Source organism: Microtus oregoni, unplaced genomic scaffold, assembly GCF_018167655.1.
Source record: "Microtus oregoni isolate MIOR12 unplaced genomic scaffold, Mior012 000040F_ref0000088, whole genome shotgun sequence".
Lineage (NCBI taxonomy): Eukaryota > Metazoa > Chordata > Mammalia > Rodentia > Cricetidae > Microtus > Microtus oregoni.
In genome coordinates, this window is record NW_024543207.1 from 7902987 (window position 1) to 7929484 (window position 26498).

The window sequence follows — 26498 nt, forward strand, 5'->3', positions numbered from 1 at the left end:
GGATGACCTAGGGGCAGATGGGATTGGGAACAAGAGGGATCAGTGTGGGAGGGAGAAAATACTTGGAGAAATAACTGGAATCTGGGGTTGTTTGGAGGAGAGTTAGAAACCTAATGCAAAAGAAACTCCAGGGAACCTATGAAAGTAACTCTAAGACTCCTAGTAATAAGGGATGCAGAACTTCTGTGTCTTCTGTTACTAGTCTAGGCCTCAAGTTACACCAACACAATCACAAAACCTTTGAACAAACTGCTTTCCCTGCCTGCAAAGTGCTCTGAGACTGGAGCCTAGCAGAATCCTTCTCAAAGAGATCAGAGAAACTTTATCTACCAAGTGATGGAGCCGATTCAGAGTCCCACAGCCAAACATTAGGCAAACTAGGGGATTTCTGGAAAGCGAAGGGGAGTAATGACGAAAGGAACGAGAAGGGTCAGAGTTATCACAAGAACAGGATCCATAAAATCAACTTACCGGGAGTCATGGTGCTCTTAGAGAAAAGGGAGCCTTGTATGGGTCTGACCTGGGAACTCGGCATATATGTTATGACTGAGTAGATTGGCATTCTCATGGAATTCAACAGTACGAATAGAGGCTGTGTCTAACTCATTTGCCTGCTTGTGGGACAGTTTTACCCTACCGAGCCGCCTTGCCCAGCCTTAATGTGCCTGGTTTTAGTTTATCTTGTTATATCTTGGCATGTTTGTTTGATGTCTCTGGGAAGCCTGTGCTCTTTAAGAGGAGGGGGGTGGATCAGAGGGAAAGGGAGGTGGGATAAGAAGAGGTTTCAGTGAAGGGAATAAAAGGGAAAATGGAATCAGGAAGTAATCTATCAGAGAAAAATAAAAATAAAACAACTAAAGAGAAAAAAGTAACACAATTCAAAATGAGAAAGGTCGAGAGGGGATGAGTGATAGGAGTGGGCGCATCTGATGCTGGAGCTCATTTTAGGGTATGTGCATCTTTTTCTGGGGTTTTCCAGAGACTACATTGGAATGCTTAGATCTAGGGGCCTTCTGATACTACAGTTTCACTCTTCTCCATGTAGAGTTTGAATTTGTTAATGTTAATAAAATGCTTGAAGCCAAGGTTCTAAAATATCTAGTTTTCCTCTAGAGTTATGTTACCAACTAGAAGAGATGGAACAGGATGATGACCACATTTTATATTTATGAACATAACACGGGAAATTATAAATGTATTCTACCCATGTCAGGTAACATTCCTTTGAGCCTTCGTCCCATAAATATAATTCAGCAGTGAGATCACTGTCCTTTCTTGTCTTCTGTTTGTAGTGGGAAATGGTTCATATATTGAAACGTACAGAGTGATTTTACCTAGACTGAAGAAATTCTACTGATAATGCTGACTCACCAAAAACAACAAAATAATTAAAAGACAATGGATTCTGATTATCTCCATACCTGAGTACTGAGTTTGTGCTTCAGTTCCAAGATTTAAAATATGAAATGGAACTACTCTGTAATGTACTTTGATGGGAGCACAAGAAATAAGATTCAGCAAATCTGGTTATTTCAGCATTTTTGTCCTCTAATTTTATATTCTTCTATATTTATCAATAAAAGATAAAGGTTGTAAAAAACAGTCAGTAAATGAATTTGGTATTGAGTTAGGACAGAATTTTCAAAAATAACTGAAGTATCTCTAAATATTCTCCTGATATTTCACAATGTTTTCATAATACTGGCTTTAGAAGCACTGATAAAATAAAACATCAGTTTATGCTGAAAATATTGAAGATGTGCTAAGTCCTTGAGTACAAATTATTCAAAGTCAATTATTTATATAAAATAAATTAGTGTTGCTACCTCATTAATATGAAACTGCTCCTTTTAAAAATGCTTAAAGTGTGTGTGTGTGTGTGTGTGTGTGTGTGTGTAAAATGAATTTTAAAAATTCACCTCTTAGGATTTGTTACTAGTTGATATTGGATCTGCCTACTCATTTCATTTGTTTTCTACCCTGTTAAAGTTCCAATGGCAAGAATGGTTGATGAGTATATGAGGGTGGAGAAATTAGTCTCTATTTCTAAGGTGCTTATGCTTTAGTACCACCTTGTGTACCCCCAATTGCTTTCATTCTGGGGCTGATTCAGGCTTCCTTCTATTACCTAGAATTTCTATCACACTGTGGAATTTAAGGAATTGCTTAAATTTAAGGATTTAACCCCGAGACACCTGAATTTAACAGGCTTTTCCCCTTAACTAGTCGTTCAGTCTAGTTCCCTATCTCTCTAGATATGAAGGCATTGGTGACCTTGAATGTGGTCTCCAGAACTCCTACAGGAAGGTGGCCACATAATGAACAGTCAGACCTCAAGCTAGAAAGACTTGACTTTCTTTTCTCCTGCACCTAATATGAAATCAGTCAATGTTCTCCATAAGAGGGAAAACATCTTTCTATCAAAAGCAACTATGGAGAGAAATCATAAAGACTATAAAATAGTAATAACAGTTACTTTAAATATTGTTTTAAAATATTTTATGTTTACATTCCTGCTAAATCATTCACTCAAAAGGGTTTCATAATTATTTGGAATTTGTTTTAATTAAATCTATTAATAGCAGAGAGCAGAAACTTAGTTGTATCTGAATCAAACATCTTGCATTACACTCAAATTATTCCCACCCTATGTCATTAATGTAATAAATTGCATTCTTTAATTATAAATGAAGATACAAATTGTGAATTATTTTCTCAGGAAATGATTATTAATAATACATGATTCATATATTTTCATAAATATAGGACTGAGTTTAAAAGTTCTAAAATATAAAGTCACAATTGTATAGAATGAAAATAATCCACATTGGAGCACCGGAAAGAGCTCCCAAGGTCCCAATGAGGAGCAGAAGGAGGGAGAACAGGAGCAAGGAAGTCGGGACCACGAGGGGAGCACCCACCCACTGAGACAGTGGAGCTGATCTACTGGGAGCTCACCAAGGCCAGCTGGACTGGGACTGTAAAAGCATGGGATAAAATCAGACTCTCTGAACATGGCGGACAATGAAGGCTGATGAGAAGCCAAGGACAATGGCACTGGGTTTTGATCCTACGTAATGTGCTGGCTTTGTGGGAGCCTAGCCATTTTGGATGCTCACCTTCCTAGACCTAGATGGAGAGGGAAGGACCTTGGACTTTCCACAGGGCAGGGAACCCTGACTGCTCTTCGGACTGGAGAGGGAGGGGGAGAGGAGTGGGGGAAAAGGGAGAGGAGTGGGCGGAGGGGGAGGGAAATGGGAGACTGGGAGGAGGCAGCATTTTTTTTTTCAATAAAAAATAAAAAAAAATTATATTTTCTAAAGGATAGGCTTTGGATTTAGGATGGCAAATACTGGCAAAATATGATCTAAGAGCTATTGAACAGCCGCCAACTATAAAATGGGAAACTGGTACAATATCTTTGTCTTTAAAATTGTCTTCATTTTACCTAAGTAAATTTGTAATGTTTAAAAAAGAGAGAGAACAAATGCAAGCTGTGAACAGAGATATCAATGAAATTGTAAAGTTGGCTTGACATTATGGAATATGACATACACTAAAAAGCTTTTTAAAAGGCATCTCTAAATAGGTAGTGTTTTCCCCATTTGAAATCATAAAGCCATTTCTTGGTATTTAAAGAAAAATAAAAATTACATAATGAAAATAAGTATTCTTCTTTTGTTATCCCTTTAAGAAAACTGTCCTAAATGAAAGTGTTTCTGTTGGCATGAATTGTGAAACTTTTCATAGTCCTGACTGGAAAAGAAGCGTCAGGAAATCAAACTCTCTAACATATTTTTGTGTTACTCTTAAATATAATGATAAAAAGATAGACTCAGAAAAGGTGAATCATTTCTATGAAGCCAGCACTTTATTCCACATGCACGGTATCATGTGGTCAGTAAGTATTTACTTTCTGTTTTGTAGTCAGTCCATATACATAACTCTCTGAATATTCAGATTGTTATAGGATCTTTAAACACAAGAAAATATGTCCTGTAAGCCCTAAGATTTAAGATCCAGGAGATTTAAAATTAAATTATGATAAGTAGTGATCTTCTTTCATCATTTAAATTACAGAAAATAGTTTGATTTGTATACCAAAAATAGGTTCGTTTATACAAAAATTACATTTACTCAAACAAGTGAATATATGTGATTGAAGTTTTTCATGGAATAAATACCTTATCAATTATTAGGCTTTAAAAGAACAATATATTTTCAAATGTTTCTTGACCATTGTCAGTAGGAAGTCTTGAGAAATGTGAGTTGTGGAATTTTCCTTTCCAGCTAACTTGTTCAGAAGCCTGCAGTAAATTGATACTGACACTACATTTTAATTGTGAAAGTATAAAAACAGCTCAACTGTAGAAGTCTGAGTAGGTTCTATTGAACTAACTTCTAAAGTACAACCAAAGGTATTACTCACCTGAGAAAAATAAAACAATATAACAGTAATTTTTCAGGTATTGAGTGGGAGGATGACAAGAAGCTAGCAAGGGATAGAAAGAAGAAAGGAAGGAAGTGAGGAAGGGAGTGATTAGCAATGCAAAAGAAAGAGAAGGCGAAAGGAGGGAAGAGGAAACAAGAAAAGTAGGGAAAGAAATAAGGGAGGGAGGAAGGGAAGAAAGAGAAGAGGAAGCAAGGGAGGGAAAAACTTTTTGCAACTTTCAGAATAAAATGGGTTGTATTTTTTCCCACTAAAAGCAGCTGAGTAGATAAGTAAGAACATAGGGATGAAATAAGTTATTTTAAGGGATGTGAAAGTTTTAAATGTTGCTATGGGATCAGAGTAGTCCATTAAATTTTCTTTACTATGTTTTGGAGTTTTGAAAGACTTGAATGCTATAAAAATAATTGATAGTTCATTTACTTAACCACATGAATTTTTATTAAAATCAGAATTATATACATAATATATAATATATGTGTGTATATGTATTACACATATATATTACATGCATATATATACATATATAACATGTGTATATATAAAAATGTTCTTTCTCAGGAATCACAACTGGATATGACCTGAATTTCTTTCTCTATGAGCACTAGCTTTTTATTGGCACCAGATGGTGTCACATAAGCTTTCATGAGGGAAGACTATATTCTTACCAGTTATGGCACTCATGTCCTACAACAGTGACAAGCATGACACAATAGCCTTAAGGGTGCAGTTGTGTCTTGCATACCTTGGTGGTAACCAATAGCTCTCTAGTTTGTCTTAAGCTCTGCTCAACAACAGGGAAATCATACCTAGTACTGAAAACCCAGCCAGCTACCAAAGACTAATTAGATCGTTGATCGTGAAGGAGATCTGAAACTGCCACTTTATTTAACCACCGTAATCATAGCTTATTTTACACATTTATTCTTATGCCCCCGAAGAAGCATAACTCTCACCTCTCATCAGAGAGATTTCACTTTAGTATAGTTAGAGACCATTATGGTAAACTATAATTGCGGATTGTGCAGAGACAAGTGTCTGCATAGTGTCCAGTGTCAACAGATGCATCAGCAGCACAACTCCTGCACCTCAGACACACGGTGGGGTGGAAAGACAGTAAGACTCAGAGGAACAGTAAGTCTGCTGTGAGACTGTGTATTCTAAAATTAGCAGGGTCATACACCCATGAAGTGTCAACATCATGGCTATGTGTAAATAGGACAAGAATTACACCTACACCAATAGGCGTGTTACCAAGTGTGGGGGAAAATCTTGTGAATCCCCAACTTTACACAAAACTACAGGCAACTGAAAAAATGCTGAGATTGGGAGAGATTGTCTTCCCTAGAAAAAGGCTCATCAATCTGTTGTCCAATACCAAATGATTGACCTAGAAAACATATACACTTATACATACAGTAGCATATTGATTAATCAGGTTGTATTTTATATTATTAATATAGATCAACAATTCAAGTAAAAAGCCATGAACTTGAGAGAAAGAGTGTACGTGGAAAGAGGTGTAAGGAGAAAATTGATGTAATTATATTTTCATTTCAAAAACTAAAAATGATATATAAGCCCTGAATCAGAGATAAATTTTCAGAAATTATGTACAGATATAAGTATGGTAGCTTTGGAAATGAAATGTTCATTTTGAGATTACAGCTCTGAGTAAATAACCATTTATGAATAACAAAATTAAGTGTGTCGTGTATTATCCAAAAAGTCTAATCCCAGCACTCGGGAGGCAGAGGCAGGCGGATCTCTGTGAGTTCGAGGCCAGCCTGGTCTACAAGAGCTAGTTCCAGGACAGGAACCAAAAGCTACGGAGAAACCCTGTCTCGAAAAATCAAAAAAAAAAAAAAATTCCTGAGTGAGGTAATCCAGACCCAGAAAGACAAACACAGTATGTACTGTGTTTAAGTGGGTATTAGATGTAAAGCAGAGGATAACCAGGCTAGGATCCACAGTCTCAGACAAGCTAGGTAACAAGGAGGACCCTAAGGAGAATGCATGGATCACCCAGGGAAGGGGAATTAGATGCAATCTCCTGGGTAAACTGGGGTCGGGGCTGGTAGAGGGGATGGTTCGAGGGGAACATAAGGGACTGGGATGGTCAAATTGGAAGACAGACAAAGAGAAAAAGTAATGAGATACCTTGAGAAAGGGGGCCATTTTGGGGTTACGAAGAAACTTGGTCCCAGGGGAACTCTCAAGTATCTACAAGGATGACTCTGGCTAATAAGACTCCTAGGAATAGTGGAGAATGTGTCTGAACTGGTCTTCTCCTGGTGACCCTAATTTTCATCATAGGACCTTCATCCTCTTATTGATAGAATCAGATGCAGAGATCCACGGTCAAACACTGGACCGATTTCCAGGAGTCTAGTTGAAGATAGAGAGAAGGGATTATATTGGCATAGGGGGTTAAGATCATAACAGGAAAATCCACAGGGACAGCTGACTGGAGCTAGTGGGAGCTCAAGGACCCTAGACCACCAGCTAGAGAACCTGCATGGGACCATCCTAGGCCCTCTGTATGTGGATGCCAGTTGTGTAGCTTGGTCTCTTTGTGGGTCCCCTAGAAGTGGGACCAGGACCGGTCCCTGATGTATGAGGTGACTTTTTGGAACCTGTTCCCTATGGTAGGAGGCCTCACTCAGCCATGATGCAGTGGGGAGGAATTTGGTCCTGTCTCCATTTGATATGATATGTTTTCTTGACTCCCATGGGAGGCCTTACCATTTCTGAATGAATGATGGAGAAGGAGAAAATAGAGGAAGGGAGTTGAAGGGAGGAGGTGGGAGGGAATTGGAAGACAGGAGGGAGGGGAAGCTGTGGTTGGTACGTAAAATAAAATTTACAAATTTAACAAAATGTCTATTTCTGCTCCAAACCTCAATATGATTCCGTCCCTGCCACAAGTAAAGTCTAGGTGGTGTAGAGCAGAAAGTGAAAAGATCGTGTCTATAATAGTGATGAGGACTTCTTCAAAGGCCAAGTACTGCACATTAACTTGCATTTTCCCATGGGATTAAAAGCTCATTTTCCATTTTCCTGATTTTCCCATTATACATGGGTGAAAATGGATTACACATAATAAATTGATACCATCATGCTGGAGGCACAGGCACCGAAAGTTGGCACAACTGGCAAAGATATCTAAAACTGAAAGTGAAAAAAAAAACAGCATCTACTTTAAAAACAAAAACAAGCATGAAGTTAGCACACTTTTATTCAAAATATAAATGGTATTGGCTCATTTACATAGAAATCATGAATCTACATTCCTCCCCACAGACAAATGTAGGCACATTACTATACATATCCCTTCATTAAAATTTTGTCAAACAATTTTTGTGACATGTTTTCATTATGTACGTCTAGCTGGTGTGAAACTCTACAGGTAGTCCAGCCTGACCTTGAACTTGTGGACCACCACTCTTGGCTTTTAGTTAAAATATTAAATTGTTCCCTGATTTTTCTACCCAGACTCTTATTATATTTTTTTTTCATTCATACTGAAAGTGGTTAATCCACTATTTATAAGCTTCATGATGATGATTAAAAGTAAATCAGAGCATTTTCTCTTGTTTTATAATATAAGTAATATACAATATTACCTGTTATTGTATTCAAATAATACATAATCTTTAGAATTCAAGCTTAGTTTCATTTAGGGTTATACATAATGTATGAAGAACCTGCTATTTATTTATATTTCGTTTATTTGTGTGTGTGTGTGTGTGAGTGTGTGTGTGAGTGTGTGAGTGTGTGTGTGTGGTGTGTGTGATGTCTGTGAGTGTGTGTGTGTGTGTGAGTGTGTGTGTGTGTCTGTGTGTGTGATGCCTGTGTGTGAGTGTGTGTGTGTGTGAGTGTGAGTGTGTGTGTGTGTGTGTGTGTGTGTGTGTGTGTGTGTGATGCCTGTGAGTGTAAGCATTCATTTGCCTGGTGCACATGCAGAATTCAGCGGACAACAGTCATCTGTTAGTTTGTTTCTTACACCCTGGATTCTGGGATCAAACTCGGGCCAGGCTTTTTCAGTGAGAATATTTGTCCACTGAACTACGTCACTAGTATGTTTTCTCTGTTGGTTTTATAGCCAGTTTCGAGTTAGTCGCCATGGTTCATTCATTCCCTCATTAGGGCCGTGAATCTCTTGAATCATTTGGTATCAGTACTCCTTGTGATTGAGCTAACCTCTTATTTCATCACACATTTTCAACTGAAGAAACAGAGACAAATCTGATTTAGAGAACTAGCCTAAGGATGCAGGATTTCTGGGTGCCATTCTGTTGTGTTGCCTTAGTGTTAGGAAGTAACGTTGAGAGTCGCTATTGTCTTCAGCACTGCTCCGTCATTACTACATATTTGATGCTCAATAGAATGAAAGTCTTACTTCAGACTCCCCACCATCTAGGGATATGCTCAACCTCATATAATTGTGGAGAGGTAAATTATTTTAATAAGGAAAACAGAGCCAATAAAGCTGATAGAAGACATTTATTTCCTTTGATGTGGCAGCAAATTATTGACTTCTGCGAAGACTGAGAAAGAACAATTTGGCAGGAGAAGAAACTGGGCACTCCAGTCATTGCAAATGAATGGAGGATGAAACACGGCATGTAGAGGTTAATAGAGTCATCAAAAGGTCTCAATAAAGCATTCTATTTTATAATCAAGTAAATAAGAATAAGACGGATCTTTTGATAGCTACTTTGTAGCAAGCTCAAGTTTATGATGCTGTGTTGGGTATTTTCATCTTCCAGCCTGTCAAACTCAGTTAGGGGCCCAGGAAACACAATTGTTTTTCTATAACATATTTCACTGGCTGTAGACGAGGTGCTGAAGCCGTGCTAGGATGGTCTCCAGTAACCGGTGTAGAGCAGCGAGGAACAAATGTGCAAAGATAGTTATGCATCCAGAAGGAATTAAGCATTTTACAGCCCTTATATTTTGAGCACTGATGGCATTTATTCTTCCATATAAATTTTTACTAAACTATTATCTGAATAGGTACTAGGACATTAATTTTAAAGTTGTCTTAAACTGTAATTGAATAGAGAATTTTTTGTGCAATTTGAGAAACCGTCAGGAATATAAAATAGGTGATTTCTCCCTATTCCATAGGTATTCTTTAAAAAAAGAAAGATAACTGTAAGGCCTTGAGAGATGGGTCAGTGGTTAGAAGAAAACTTGCTGTTTTTCCTTAGGACCAAACTGGTCTCAGCTTACACTAGGCAGCTCACAAATACCTGTAACTACAGCTCCAGGAGTCTGACACCCTCTTCATGCCTCCTTAGGCAACTGCACTAAGCACGCACACACACACACACACACACACACACACACACACACACACACTTTAATGCCAAATAGAAATAAAATCAGAAAAAAGAAAATCAGTAAATATATGGAAATTTCAGATTATTATGAACATGATAGGATATTAATATATTAATTATTGTGACAGTTTTCTTTATTTATTTGGCAGGTTACATACTTAAATAAGATGGATATACTAACATTTTAAGTTACATATGTCTTAAAAACATACTTCACTTTGAATCCACCACCATAAGCAATGTATTGACCATTTTTATCATCCAGAGAGGTTTCTACATGCTTTCCTGTCACTCTCTCCTAACCCTATCAGGTCGATCACCTACTAATTGTCTTACATTATGGATTATTTTACATAGCTTTGAATGTTACATAAATCCAGAATATCATCATTGAGTTTATTTATGATTTTTGTCACTGACTTAATCAGGTGACAATTTAGTTTTCAAGAAGGCAACTGGTTCCCCCTTTAGGCTCTCTGTTGAGCAGTACTTCAGTCCAGGGAGGTATTAAAACTCTCCTAGTCTGCTCTCGAGCAATATGTGGACAATCTTCAGTTTGTGGCCTTTATAAATATTTGAACACTAGTATGTAAAAGACTGTGCATAGACACATGTTTTTTTTTGTTTGGGATAATGATTTCAGGAGAGGACTAGCTACATCCTATATAGACATTATGTTTAACTCCTTAAGAAATTATCAAATTATAGTTTCATCTTAATTTTGTAATTTCATTCTTTTCAACAATATGCGCCTGTGTTTCACATGTTTGTCAGACTTGGTAATGTCAGTTGTTTTCTATTCATTGTGGTTAAAGACTTATGATTATAGAAATGACTTTTTAAAATAATAATATGAAGTTTATTTTTTTAGGAATCAGACTAACTAAAGAACGATGTATTAAACTGTAGGAATGTAAACTCAGCAACACATCTGGTCCTGCTTATAACATACGGACATCTGTATGTTTCCACACTTAAGTCTATGTTTTAAAAGTGTTTTTACATTCTCCAAAAAGACTCATTCCATCTGAACAATAAAAAGATAACCTTCTCTTTTGATACTCGGTACTATACATGAATATGTTTTAATATACAGCTATCTAGTGATTTTTAAATTTTTATTAGCAAGGAAGAAATAGGCGTGATTTGTACTTTCTAGTAAAAATTTTGATCATCACTATTCTCACTTGACTAGAATGAATCTAAAATTATATATTGCTAGCGAACTTTTAATATCATGTATTTTATTTTTAGAATTAATGCATGTATATACAATACAAAATATAATTCTGAGCTAACAAAGAAACTTTTACTCCCAAATAAAATATCACCTGAAAGCCCCTTTCCTTTTAATTATTCATACTTTTTTATTATTTTAGTGTGAATGCAAAAATATGGCTGAAATGCACTCATATTGGTCTTAATATGTGTTTCCTTTTAATTCTTAATTAATTTAAACAAAAATGAATTCAATTTTAATTTACTATTCCAAAACTTTGGAAAAACTACAATTAACCATTAATTTAGTCAGACAAAATCAAATATTTTTATTGAAGAAAAATGTTATAATTATTTAAAAATTATCAAAGAACACTCATAACCTTGATTTTTTTCACTTACACTATGTGGAACATAGAATCAGCAACTCATGGCTGATTCATAAATTACTTTAGACTATGAACAAAATATTCTTGTTATAATGTTATTTATAGAATGAAAAAATTAAACTGTGAGGAGCACTGAGAGGTGAGAGAGGAGAAAACGTGATTTTACATATAACCTTTTCTTCTTGACTGCCAGGTTATTTCTGCAGGAGGTAGAAAGGATATCACAAACTATTAGTTGGATAATGTATTTTGGCACTGGCTGTAATCTTAAAGTTAATACATTTTAATTTACTTACATTTTCCTGTGAAATTATTAACTGTAAGTTTTTTAAGTGTCTGAAGGTTATAAAGCCAGTTAGTGGAGGAATTCTCATCCTAGTCTCAAACTTCTGAAAGCATGTTCAATTTTGATCCCCTTCTTTTTTTTTAACTTTTATTTTATTGAGAAAAGGAAAAAAAAAAACAAATTTCCTCCTCCTCCCAGCCTCCCATTTCCCTCCCCCTCCTCCCACCCTTCTCCCCCTCCTCACCCTTCTCCCCCTACCCCCACTCCTCTCCCCCTCCCTCTCCAGCCCAAAGAGCAGTCAGATTTCCCTGCCCTGTGGTAAGTCCTAGGTCCTCCCCCCCTCCGTGCATTTCTAGGAAGGTGAACATCCAAACTGGCTAGGCTCCCACAAAGCCAGCACATTACGTAGGTTCAAAACCCCGTGCCATTGTCCTTGGGTTCTCATCAGTCCTCATTGTTTGCCATGCTCAGAGAGTCCAGTTTTATCCCATGCTTTTTCAGTCACAGTCCAGCTGGCCTTGGTGAGCTCCCAATAGATCAGCTCCACTGTCTCAGTGGGTGGGTGCTCCCCTCGTGGTCCCGACTTCTTTGCTCCTGTTCTCCCTCCTTCTGCTCCTCATTGGGACCTTGGGAGCTCAGTCCAGTGCTCCAGTGTGGGTCTCTGTCTCTGTCTCCATTCATCACCAGATGAAGGTTCTATGATGATATGCAAGATATTCGTCAGTATTGCTCTAGGATAGGGTCATTTCAGGTTCCCCATCCTCAGCTGCCCAAGGAACTAACTGGGGACCTCGGCTTGGGCATCTGGGAGCCACTCTCTTGCCAACCCTAAGGTGGCTCCCTTAACTAGGAATTGTGCTTCCGTGCTCCCCTATCCAACCTTCCCTTATCCCAATCCTCCTTTTTCCCCAAGTTCCCCCCATCCTCCCCTTCTCCCTTTTCTCTCCCCATCTCCCCTTACCCCCATCCCACCCCACCCCCAAGATCTCAATTTTCTCCCCGGCAATTTTGTCTACTTCCCATAGCCGAGAGGACAACTATATGCTTTTCCTTTGGTTCACCTTCTTACTTAGCTTCTTTGGGATCACCAATTGTAGACTCCGTGACCCTTGTTTATGGCTAGAAACCAATTATGAGTGAGTACATCCCATATTCATCTTTTTGGGTCTGGTTTACCTCACTCAGGATAGTGTTTTCTATTTCCATCCATTTGCATGCAAAATTCGAGAAGTCATTGTTTTTTTACCGCAGCATAGCACTCTAATGTGTAGATATTCCACACTTTCTTCAAAATATATAGAGAACTCAGGAAACTAGACTTTAAAATGCTAATTAACCCAATTAAAAAATGGGGCACTGAACTGAACAGAGAATTCTCAGCAGAGGAAGTTCAAATGGCCAAAAGACACTTAAGGTCATGCTCAACCTCCTTAGCAATCAGGGAAATGCAAATCAAAACAACTTTGAGATATCATCTTACACCTGTCAGAATGGCTAAAATAAAAAACTCTAATGATAGCCTTTGCTGGAGAGGCTGTGGAGGAAGGGGAACCCTCATCCATTGCTGGTGGGAATGCAATCTTGTGCAACCACTTTGGAAATCGGTGTTTTGGTTTCTCAGGAAATTCGGGATCAACTTACCCCTGGACCCAGCAATACCACTCCTGGGAATATACCCAAGAGATGCCCTATCATATGACAAGAGCATTTGTTCAACTATGTTCATAGCAACAATTTGTAACTATGTTACAAATAATAGCCAGAACCTGGAAACAACCTAGATGTCCTTCAATGGAAGAATGTATGAAGAAAGTGTTGATCCCCTTCTAAATTTAATAATTTCTCACTTTCTTCAGTGTATATAAGAAAAGCTAGTCTCAATAATTTGAAAAATATTTCTTAAATGTTAGTAAATATAGTTACATAACCTTCATGGTTTTGGACTGAGGCAGAAATTACTGTAACTTGTGAGAGTCTATTACTAATCAGAATATATTTTTGTGAAAGTGTTAGCTTGTTGCTGATGCTACATGATCAGTTGCTACTACAATGTTTGCTTAGTTTTATTTAATCTTTAAAATAACACCAACGCTATGAACTTGTTTTTTTCCTGATTATTAAATCCACACAAAACTTGCAATGAAGTAATATTTTAATATAAAGTCATTTGGAATCTTAAAATTAATACAAGAATTTAAAACTCACATTTAGAAAATTATCACAACATATTCCAAGCATATGTAAAAGTAGCCAATATCTGGCAAAGTGAGTATCTAAGCAAATATCCCAGGACATATCAACTGTAACTCGCCCACTGGCTCTGGATAATTTTCCTTCCATTAAAAGATGGTCATCATTTATATTATTTGGGACAAACCTAAATAAGTTTGCACTTTTTAGTAATATTTTTGAATATTTTGAATATTTTTGAATATAGGTATTTAAATGTGTACTCTCATTTGGTGCCCATTTTTTTACACCATGATTCATATGATTGTATTTACTAGGAAGCAGAAAACAATAACACTTTCCTGAAAAGAAGATGTAGTGGCTGAATTTGTGTGTCAACTTGATCCAAGCAATTGTCATCAGAGAGGAAGGAGTCTAAATTGAGGAAACGCCTGCATGAGATCCAGCTGTAGGGAATGATCTCAGTTATCAGCAGGGGAGGGCCTAGGCAGTGTTGGGTGGTACCATCTCTGGGCTGGTGATCCTGGGTTCCTAAGAAAGCAGGTTGAAAAAGCCATGCAGAGCCAGCCAGTAAGCAGCATTCCTCTATCGCCTCTGTATCCACTCTTGCATTGAGGATCCTGTCTGTTTGAGTTCTGTCCAGACTTCCCTCAAGGATGAATGGAAATTGTGAAGTTTTGACCAAATAAACCCTTTCTTCCCCAACTTGCTTTTTGGTCATTGTGTTTGACAGCAACAGTAAAACCCTAACTGAGAAAAGAGACCATTGTGTTTCTCCCCAAAGAGCAAAGTCAAAAGGACAAGTACTTGCCCTTTTTATTTCTCATTTTCTTGTCATGGAAATATGATAAAAAATATTTAAGGTAACCTATTTCCTAAGATTCCTGTAAGAATAAAATTAAATAATAAGTAAGAAACTTACTGGCAAAGTGTAAAGGCTGAATTAATTTGAGTGATCATCATTTCTTTATAGACAGATTTTTGTATCAGACATATTTAAAAAACTGTGGTCACAATATTTCTCTGAAATCTTTGAATATGTCTAGTAATTTCAAAGAAGGATGAAATGGTTGTATTTAAGTCACAATATTTCTCTGAAATCTTTGAATATGTCTAGTAATTTCAAAGAAGGATGAAATGGTTGTATTTAAGTCTTGTTTAGGAGTTTGTAGACAAAGCTTGGATAGCATAATTGATACTAAATTTGGTGTAGTTAATGCATATTTCAATAAAAATTTTTGAAATAACCAGTTTTCTATCATGAATGACCACTACATTTTAGGATGTTAGTGAAACAACTAAATGATAAGGCTTTTTAATTTTAACTGATTTTATTTATTACACTTACATCATTTCCATTTTCTTTCTCCTTTGTTCTCCTTCTCAAATCATGGTCCGTTATTCTCTGGTTATTATTGTTACATACAGAGAAGATCACACATATGCTGTGGGATAATCCTTTTGAATGCTGTGAATATGTTTTATTAATTTCATTAATAAAGAATCTTATTTGAGCAATAGTCAGGCAGAATAAAGTCAGGTAGAAAAAGCCAAGCAGAAATATAGGGAGAAAAGGGTGGAGTCAGAGAGATGCCAGCAGCATTCACATTCAGGGAAAGCAAGATGGGAGGTAACAAGCCACAAACTTCATGGTAAAATACAGACTAATAGAAATGGGTTAATTTATTTGGTAGGGAAATGAGTTAATTTAGTTGTAGGAACTACTTAATAATAAACCTGAGTTAATAAGTCAAACACTTTATAATTCATGTTAAGCCTCTGAGTGATTTGTCTAAAAGGACCTTGGGACTGGGTGAGGCAGAAAACATTTCTGTGCACACACACACACACACACACACACACACACACTACTGTCCATTTGTGTTGCATTTATGTATTTGTTTTCAGAGATGAACACTTGGTATTGGGCAACTAATTAACCAATTAGAAGGTTTACTCTGAGGTAAATAATTTCTCTCTCTCTCTTTCTCGCTCTCATTGGTAGTTAATTGCCTATAGTTCTTTATGTAGAAGCAGTGCTTGTGTGATTTCCCTCCCCAGTTATCTAAATTGGCAGGTCTATTGGTGTTGTCATTGTTCAGGTCTTGTTCAGGCAGTCATACTCTGATTGAGGGTATGGCTTCCCTTCATATTTTGACGACACGATTTTAAAAAAGACTCCCTGATTCTCTGGCTCTTCCTATCTTTTTGTGTTCCCCTCGAAGATGTTACTTGAACATTGGGTGTTTATTTGACCAAGATACACTATATATTACAAAAAATTGAATATCATAGATGTAGTTTAGTTTTAGGCTCATTAATATTTGGATTTTATTTTCTAATAATATATTAAAGCAAAAGTAGCTGAGCAGTCGAGGCACATATTTTTTATCCTAGCACTTGGGAGGCAAATATAGGTGGATTTCTGTGAGTCTGAGGCTAGCCTGGTCTATAAAGCGAGTTTCAGGACACCTAGAGCTGTTACACACAGAAACCCTCTGGAAAGACAAAGCCAAAACAGACAGCAATAACAAAATAAAGATAAACTATGGCTATGAAATATTTATTTAAATATAAATCTATAACAAAAATGACAAGGCAATTTTCATATCCCATGGGAAGAACATCTTTTGTTTCCTTTTTTCAACTTTCTTTTCATTTATTCTTTCTTTCACATCATTCATTAAGATCCCATTCATATCCTGTTCCTTCATATTTGCCCTCTGCCTTTGTAGCCCCCCCCATAAAATTTAAAAAAAAAGAAAAGAAATAAAAGAAAAAGATCTCATTGAAGTTACAGTGTGACATAAGGAGTCACGCAGCAAACCCATTTGTCCATATATCTTTACTTGTAAGTGTTCATTGTAAAGAGTCAATTGTCTTGTTCAAGCCTCTGGTTTCTGTTACTCTATCGGTGCTGAGCCTTTGCTGGGAATCTTCTTTGCTATCCTGCTGTTGTCCAGTGTAGTGGGAGAACCTGCTGCTTTGGGTCTGCTGTTCACAGATGGGGTGGATATCGGGGTGGGCCACCCCATAATCCTGTTTCTGGGCCAGGGTAGTTGCAGTTTTGGTCAGTCTGCCAGCTCATTCTCATCCTCGCCATCAGGGCGAGCTCTCCTGCATTGTCTTGGTGAGTTCACCCCTTGCCGTCATGAGGAAGTTGAGGGCTGGGGCCATTTCTCCTACTAGATATCTCACATCTCCACTGTCAAGGCCAATTCAAATGCTTTGCCCAGGCTGGCACAGGGGCGACTCTCCCAAGTCCTCCAACAGATTTACTTTTGTTTTCAAAACTGGAAATTTCATAAATATCATTGAAGTTTTACAGTTGCAGTTAACTATATTGCCTGGTTAGCAATAATCAATTTATTTATATTCCTTGAGCTTTAATTAACAAAATAGCTGAAAGAGAACCAGCAAGATGGCTCATTGGTAAAGGTATTTCAGAGCAAGAATAACTACCTGAGTTAGATCCCCGGAGCCCAAATGGTTCAGTGAGGTAACCGACTTCTAAAAGTTGTCCTCTGAAAATGAAGAAAGCATGCTGAGTAAGCCAGGAGAAGCAAGGCAGTAAGCAGCACCTCCTTCAGGACCTTTGCATCAGCTCCTGCCTCTAGGACCCAGCCCTGCTTAAGTTCCTGTTCTGACTTCCTTCCAATGGACAGCAATATGGACATATTAGCCACATAAACCTTTTCCTCCCAACTTGCTTTTGGATCATGTGATTTGATCACAGCAATAGAATCCCTAATTAAGACACCGAGTACTGTCACGTTACTCATGTCTTTTCATGTTCTTCTCACAAAATTCTGTTGTTCTGTTCATAGTCCCATAAACCCATTTAGAGTCTGGCATAGAGTAATATATACTGAAGACACATTGTAGAAATGGGTCTTGGTGGGGAACGAGGTTTTGGTATGAGGAAGGATCATGAGTGTTAACATTATTCAATCAACATGTCCTCTGGCACAAAGGGAGTTCCTGCTGCATCCCCCTTCCTTTTAAACAGTAATTGCTGGTGGACAGGATTCAGGAAAGTAAGTACAGTGTTAAGGCTTTAAAAAGTTTCCAAAAAGAGGCCACTCTTTAAGCGGAGGTGCGCTGAATAGTACTCTAATCGATACAGGTGCAGAGTGCTTTAACTGCATGAACACCTACACATCAGAGACATAAAATGTTAGTGAGCACCACTTGTAAGTGCCCTGTTACAGCCTAGCTGGAGCGCTCTGTGAAGAAATTAGCAGGTGTAGTTCCTGCTTGCTATTTACGAGCGGGTACATTAATTTCGATTTAAGGAGCCTCGCTTCTGCGGGAGTCCTCCACCGCCTGTCTATAATTGGATAATGTGCTTCCTGCCTAAGAGTAGCAAGAGTTGTTTCCTTCTGAAGTGAATCGATCAAGATTTTTCTTCACCTTCAGCTCTCACCCTCCACCAGTTGAGGGAGTACCAGACCTCTTCATGGGATGCTGAAGCAGCCTCTCCTTCTGGGACCACCCCCTAGGAATCTCTGCCTTCTCCCAGTGAGAGTCTGGCCCTATGCGCAGCAAGTCAGTTCCAACCTTCAGCTTTCACTTCACCTAGAAGTTTCCTCACCGAGTTAGTCTATTAATGAGACAAATCCAAACAGGAAGTTGATTTGGTGTGGACAAGGCAAACAAATCCCCTATTGTGTGTGTGTTGAGGCAGTTTGTAGTATGGATTGGGGAGATGTCTCAAATACACGTGAGCACTGCACAGCAAGAAGAGCACACCTCCCTCGCAAACACACACACCCGGCACACCAAGGGGATGCCAGCTGTCCCAGTTGAGACCTAACATGGAGAAGACACACTGAATGTGTCACACACTATTACTGTGAGAGGACAGTTGTCAGTTTCCTCTCTGGCAATGAGAATTTTCTCACCCTCAAGACATGCAAATGACTTTTTTCATCTGTTCTTTTTATGTTATTTGCATAATTTTCTCCTGCAAAAGTGAGAGCTGTCAAAAATTAACCATTTGGGGCTTCAACATTCAGTTCCGTGACCTTTTCCAGAGCATTAGATCTCTCCGGGGGCCTCGTAACTTTGGATGTGAAAGAGTCGAGGATACTGAGAAGTGGGTGAGAGGGGGAACGATGAATGGGGACAAGCAGAGAGGTAAAGACACCTGGCTACATTTAAACAGCCTCTTGGTATTTATTTTTTCCTTGGATACAATGACCATTATTGCTCTTTCTTTCTTCCCAGCAACATTTACAGATAAGAGAAAAGATGTCTCTGTTAGGTGTCATAGACTCTTCTGTTGATACTCTGGGTAATATAAGCCTTTTTTGTAAATGTGATGTTAGTATAAAAATGCTACTTGAAAAAAAGTACAGAGCAGCCCTCTGTTTTGCATGCTTTGGTGCATATGCTTGTGTCTGTACAAAACTGCCAGATAATGCTTATTTAGTATGAATACCACCTTTCTACAAGTCAGAGAGTTGCCCTCTGGAGGGCTGTAATAAACCTTTAAAGTCATTTTAGTTAGACAAAGGTTGATATATGTGGCAGGCTAGGGGCAAAGGCAAATCCAGCTATCTCTTTTATCGCATTGCTTTAAACATGTTTCAGCTTTAGACTCGGCTTACAAATGAGCCCGATCAGTCTAGTAATCGTCTCCCTGTGCCTTATATCTAACATGAATGCGTCTTGCAAAATCGGCTGGAGAAAGAAAATTTGCTGAAGTACTGCAATGGCTAACACTGTGGCTAATCACCCTATAAATTATAGCCATAGTTGGAGTTTATCCATCAGACTGGGAAAGACCAGTTTCCCCAGTGGCCTTGGTTCCTTTTCTGATTCCCAGGAGACCCACAAGCCCTCCGCATGCTCTGCCTGCACACAGGGAGCGTTGCCTGCTAATCAGGTCAATGAATACCTCCTGGCTCCAGAGACCTGACAGGCGTCCATCACAGCAGTTAGGGAGCCAGCAAACAGTGCAAGCTCACGGAGAAACTCCCGCTAGAAAACATCGCTCAGTCCTCATTTACTCACTGGGAATCTCCAAGGATTTCAGCTGATCTTTTTCTCCCTTCAGACAGCGAGGAGCTTGGCATAAACAGAGGCAAAGGAGCAGTGCACGCTGCCACTCTGTGGGTGTTGATTGAAAACTTCGATCTGCCCACCGTTTTACGGTTGATCTGAAGGATTTCTCACTTGATCACGGAGAGTATTTCAATTAAGGTAAGTGCTGCTGTGCCTGGCTGGCTGTATCGCGCGGAATCCCTGCACGGAAAGTTCTTACTGTCTGCGCTGACATTCTGCACTGCAGTAAGTGGCTGGCTATGGCAGGGCAAGGCTTAGTTTTACAAGCAAGGGTCCTGGATCGGAGCCTGTATTTGGGGATAACGGTATAGTGGAGGTGGTCTTATAACATCTGATAGTACTGTTTTTCATCAATAGAAATTAAAAGATTATGTGCAAAGGTGGACGACTTTCTTTGCTTCTTTAATAATTTGATTAGAGCCCTGCAGGGTGTCAAGGTAACTTGATTTTGCTTGACGTTGTTTCTTGATATAAGAGAAAAAATTCAACTCAGAAACCTTTCTGGGGGTAAAGAAATTTGCAAACAATTTCTGAGATTCTGTGGCAGGTCTCTACTTCCACAATATCCCTGTACTTCTGTTAGGTTTAAGGATGCAGGACTGAATCTCTGAGAGTTTAAAAGTGTGCACTTAAGAACTTAAATTTAAATGTTTACAGTGTTTGATCAACTTTTTCAGAGAAATTAAGCTAAAGGATTGATTATTCTATAGGTGTAAGGTATAGTTCTCATACAAGATAGAAGGGGTTCTCTTATTAGATAAGCTTTGAAAAAAAAACTGTTTTCTGAAATGTTTGTTGTAGGGAAGGGAATTTAAGGTTATATACCAAAATCTCAACTTTTAGGTATGTTGTTTCTGAGGTTATTTCAGTTATCCACCTACAGTGAATTGAGGTTAGGTTAACAGACACTCATAGTTTAGGGCAAAAATACACTTAGTTCCAGTAAATAATTCATCTTACTTCTGTGTGTGTTCTTCTTCTCACTTTGTGGATGGTCCCTAGAAAGGCAGTGGTAAAACTTTTTCCACTGTTAAACTGAATGATGCCAACTTTATTATTTCCTCTTTAGTTTGCACATGTAAATATAGCCTGAAGTATTATTACCATACTATGGTCAGTAAGATCAAGATAAACAAAAATATTTTGTACCATAAATTTACAGAGGATCTATTGATTACCACTCTTAAGAAAGGAGAATAGTGACTGTGTACCTTGCTATTGTGTGGGTCAATCACTATAAATCTATTATTAAATAATTAGATACACTATTTAAAGTAAAATTGCATATTGTCACAATACTTTCTGTACTGAATTTCAATAACTAATCTGAAATATTAAAGTGCAAACAAAATATGTAGCTGCCTTGTGTGTATCATTTGTCATGGTATCCCAAATGTGGTTTTAAAGTGATTAGTCATATTTCCCAAATGTTGATTCCACTTTCCTTCCATAGGTGTCATGAGATGGGAAATCTTATAAAGATATCAGAGCACTGTATTAATTCCCCATCCTGCTGCAGTTCCCATGGTGGCTATTCAGGCCAGTGCTATTGCTTCCTACACAGGGATACAATATTTGCAGAAGAAATGTAGGCTGGTGTTCTGGCTGGTTGTCTGTGTTCTCAGTCAATGCCTGAAGATAAGTTGCTCTTTCTATAGCTCCAAGATGTCTATCTCTTTGTTGGAATAGGATGGCTTCTCTAGGATTTAAAGATAACTGTGGAAAATTGTGTTAACTATAGTCACTACCCAGGGTAGCCGTAATCGCCTCTATACTTCTAAGCAAAGTAGATGAAGAGGTAAATAACCAAAACATGTTTTACATTAAATCATTTTTCATTGCTAGCATCAGTTCTGTAGCATAGACTATCCCATGTACTAAGTTCAAGCTGATGGCAACATCAGGCACAGTGAACTCTTATAGGACATTCTGATCAATGAAGTGTATGGCAACCAATGAATAAGAACAGTGTGTTCTATGTATTTATATAAACACAAAACAAAGAACTATTATGCTTGCTGTTGCCATATTCTTAAATTTCATTATAGAAACATATGAGGGAATGGAGAAATTAGGAGTTCAGGTGTTCAAGATGACTCAGCAGGTAGAAGTGTTTGCCACCAAGGCTGGGAATGTGAGTTTAATTCCCATGGCCCAAATGGTGTAACAGAAAAAAAGATTCCTGCAATTTGTCTTCTCAGCTCCATCTGTGAACTGTAGTACACATATGTACATGTGCATTGATGCATGGATGTACAAGCATATGCACACACATACACACACACTGAGTGAATGTAAAATAATAAGGAAATATAGCTTTTATGTTAGGTAGAATGCATGTTTTACTTTTCTCCAACTTATTATATTATTGTCACGTGTATACATCTTGGAGCTATGTGGAATATCCGTTTTGATTTACTTGATTATAATATATGCCTTGTACAATATCAGAAAACATTTTATGGGACACATTTACACAGAATAAAACAGTCCCTAAAAGTAAAGAACTGTAAAGACTTCATAAAATTTACACTGGGACTAAAGCTCAGTCTAGAGCATTTGCCTAGCATGTGTGAGTTCCTAATACCAAATCCCAGCACACTCTCTCTACACCCTCACACACTTGCAAACATACACACACACACACACACACACACACACACACACACATGTACACACATACATGCTTAATCATTTAAATCCAAAGTCATTTTTAGCAATCTGAGATTAAAAAAGAAGTTAAGGGTAATTCATATTCATCCCAAAGACAAGTATAATATTAGACAATATAGAAAAATTACTATTTGAAAATGAATATCAGATGTGAACTCAAATAAGGATAACAACAATTAATAGATTTAAATTCAATAAAGTTTATTTGTTTCTTATGAGCTTATGTAAACATTCTCATATGAAGAAACAATGTCTGTCTATAATTTAGCAATACCTGGATTTCTATACAAAAATAGATACAATATTATTTGTTGAAAGTGGAGTGATGATGGAAAATTAATAATAAGCTGGAAAACTTAATACGATTAAGTGCCAAACCAGAGTTGTCATAAAACTACAAGTGTAAGCCAGATTGTATGTCTGTGATGTGCAGTAATACCTTTTGTTCCAATTATCTGCTAAAATCTAAAAACTAGAGCATAGAGCCTAGGAACTCAGATTAGCAGATGAGAGCACTTACTCGTCTTGCAAAAACAAAGTGAAACAAAACAAAATGAAATAGATTTGCTTTCCAACATTGAAGACAAATGGCTCAAAAAAATTCTGCAATTCAAGTTTCAGTGGATTCAGTTCCCACCTTTGGTGTGGAAAGTCCTTTCTGTATAAGTGTTGCTTTTATTGGTTAATGAATAAAACTGCTTTCAGCCAATGTCTTAGTGGAGTAAAGCCAGGTGGGAAATCCAAACAAGGATGGAGAGAGAGAGAGAGAGAGAGAGAGAGAGAGAGAGAGAGCAGAACCATGTAGCCACCACAGAGACAGACACCTCCACTGGAACCCACCGAAATTTTACCTGTAGGCCATGACCTTATGGTGATGCAGAGATGAAAGGAAATGGATTAGTTTAGGATATAAAAGCTAGCTAGAAATATGCTTAAGCTATTGGCCAAACAGTATTGCAAATAATATAGTTTCTGTGTGATTATTTTAGGTCTAAGTGGCAGGGAACAAATAAACAGTCTCTGCCAACACAACTTTGGCCTCCATAGGCACCAACATGAATATGATATGCATACCTATACTTAGGAAATAATCAAAACAGATGAAATTTAAAAATCTCTTAAATCAAATTACACTATATAATTATATATTGCACAACAAAGTCCAACAACAATTAGGAAGAAAATAAAGAATGTGTCTATATATTACGCACACACACAAGCACACACACATACACCCACAGGTAATCTATATCAACAAGCAGAATTTTAATCATAGTTTTATTGACTGACAAATTTTTGGCCTATTCTACATTTGTGTAAACTGACAGAAAATTAATATATTAAAGTTTATATCTTATTTCTAAACTATGAGTGTCGTAAGTATAGACTTGTCTTGCAAAAATGCAGGTGATGGGACACAGGTAGAAAGCATAGCTACTTCCATGAAGATTAGGTGGTCTTTACATTTTAGACCAGAAGTAAATGTGACTAGTCTCAGTCATTGCACAAATACCTACTGACCACCTTGTCCTTACATGAAAAGCATAAAATAAAAGATACTCTCAGGGAAAATACTGGGTCTCTAAATTGCTGAATTTAAATTGCAATTGCTTTGTGGTTATTTTATGAGGGGGCTGAGATAAACTTGAGAGTCACAAAAATGACAGTCTACAAAAATCGTATGTAAGGCTGCACATTTAAGATAGGTTAGCATACAATAAATCACCTTAGGCCAACAAACAAACAAAAAAGAGATGGAATATTTCTGTTTTACTGTTAAGGCTAATGCAAGAAGGGTGCCTCCTTGAGGAGAGACAACAAGTCTCTGTGTCCTGTGTGTTATAATAGACATGCCATAAAATACCAAGACAATTTCCAACTTTCCCCACTTTTTTCTTATTAATGGTGTAAGCTCATTTAACTATTTCAAATTAAAAAAAATCTTCCTTTGCAAACTAAAACATTATAAATGACTTAACAACTTATAAAGCTATCATCCTTCTAGCCAGTAGATAGGGTACATCTATAGACATATAGACATATAACTTGCATGTAACCTCACTCAAAGACTAACTCCCTTAAAGGCATGCACTTGCTCCATAGCTATGGACAATCAGTTAAGGTAGTTATGTTCTTAGGTTTTTTGACATGGTCATAATTATAGTATGCAGGAGACAATGGGTCTAAGTCACTCCTAATCTGTCAAGTGTTATGAAAATGAAAATATTGTGAAAAGGAAGCATTGCTAGTCATTCATCTTCCACTTGACTTAGCAAGGAGAGATTATTGCTATGTCCTTCTGGCAGGAATAAACAGCAAGGACATAATCTCCGAGATCTGGTTCTTTACACCGCGCTCATGGCAGAACCTTTGCATTTTAAGAAAATGCAATTTCTTTCATTGGATTTCCACTGGTGAGGGAATGTGTCCTAAAGGAGTGTAATGTAGGAGTCAATTTAGAGAAAGCTTCCTACTTTGGGCAGAGGACTAACGTAGCAATTGAAGCCTTTATTTTGATTCTTACTGAAGAAAACTGAAAGAAGTGACAGTTGTAAAATATAAAGTGCCAGTCTGACTGTTTTATTCAATAACTGACTGGATTGAAGGGTAGGAAAAAACTTTAACAGTCAAACTAGAGCTATATCAAAATGCATGTATAAATATTAATTTCTGCATGGTCAAGCATGAGCTGTAAGTTTGAGTCGTTGTTCAGAAATAGTCCTTATTCTGAAATGGAGCATTCACACTGGATAATTTTCCTGGGTGTCTGAATAATGAATATAGTTTGGCTATCTCAAGAATATTTAAATCCTATATAAAAACACAAATATACTTAGATTTAAATATTCTAATTGTAACTTCTGATAAAGATACTCTTTTGAAATTCTATCTATTTACCAATTTATACAGAGATATTCAATCATAGAGAAATATTTTCAGCAATGCAATACATTGTTTTTGTATTCCAAATCACATATCCTCATGATTGTCTATGTTGAAACTTATAATGAATTATAGCAGCAGGTTCTTGGGTCTTGTTCTCTCTTTCTTAAATTAGAAGGTTGAGGAAGAAAACTGAAGAAGCAAAGCTTAGAGACATGATAAAAATCAGTGTACACAGAAATGGTCTAGTAGCTGGGTTCTATTTATTCCCAGGTGATGATGATATAGAAGTGCAGAGTTGTGCTTTTCTCGACAAGCAACTTCAAAATACCAAGGGGGTGTGAAATTTCTCTAGGTGTTGTTTTTAGAATTTCTGCATCCTGTTTTCCAATAATGTATTTCTTTGTTTCAAAATTTTATTATACTATTGTATTTGTGTGTGTGTATGTGTGTGCACACACACATGCATTTACATATGTTTGTGTGAGTTTTCACATGTATCAGGGAAGTTATTGTGGTTACAAAAAACCAGGAATAAGATCATTCTCTTCGTCTACTATATAGGCCACATAGGACAAACGAGGGTCTTCAGGTGTTTAAGTTTGGCAGCAAGAACCTTTATGAGCTAAGCTGTCTTTGCCTATTCAACACCTTACAGTTCTAACACCCACCCTCTTCAGAAGGGTGGTGCTCCTGGTTAGGAGCATATGGTAAGGCATGTGGCTCTCATATTAGTCCATCTTCTTTCTCTAACCCATGATAGTAAAAAAGATGCAGTTTCTTTCCTAGTTGCGGTCATATGACTTGTCTAGTGTTCCTAGGCCAGGTTGATCAGGTATACCAAGTATCTCTTCTCATCCCTGAGCACTGATAAGAAACTGGGAACAAAGAAAACCTGGTGAAGTCTCATCATGTTTCTACATAATTCTGTATTGCTGTCATTGCTAATTTTCAACCATGTTTTTCTTATCATTTCATCTAAATTGTGACAG

The 26498-nt window shown here is 37.5% G+C and overlaps 1 protein-coding gene across 5 annotated transcripts in view; it reads left to right on the forward strand.

Annotated features, from left to right (window-relative positions):
* Cdh12 (cadherin 12) overlaps positions 1-26498 on the forward strand; it is an 820788-nt gene that overhangs the window by 461136 nt on the left and 333154 nt on the right. For 4 of the 5 annotated variants that reach the window (XR_005972342.1, XM_041632151.1, XM_041632149.1 and 1 more), the window contains exon 3: positions 19943-20088. The gene's annotated coding sequence lies outside the window, so the exon portion shown is untranslated. Of the gene's footprint in view, positions 1-18942; positions 19021-19942; positions 20089-26498 lie in introns of those variants that run through there. The other variant, XM_041632150.1, reaches the window with a different exon arrangement.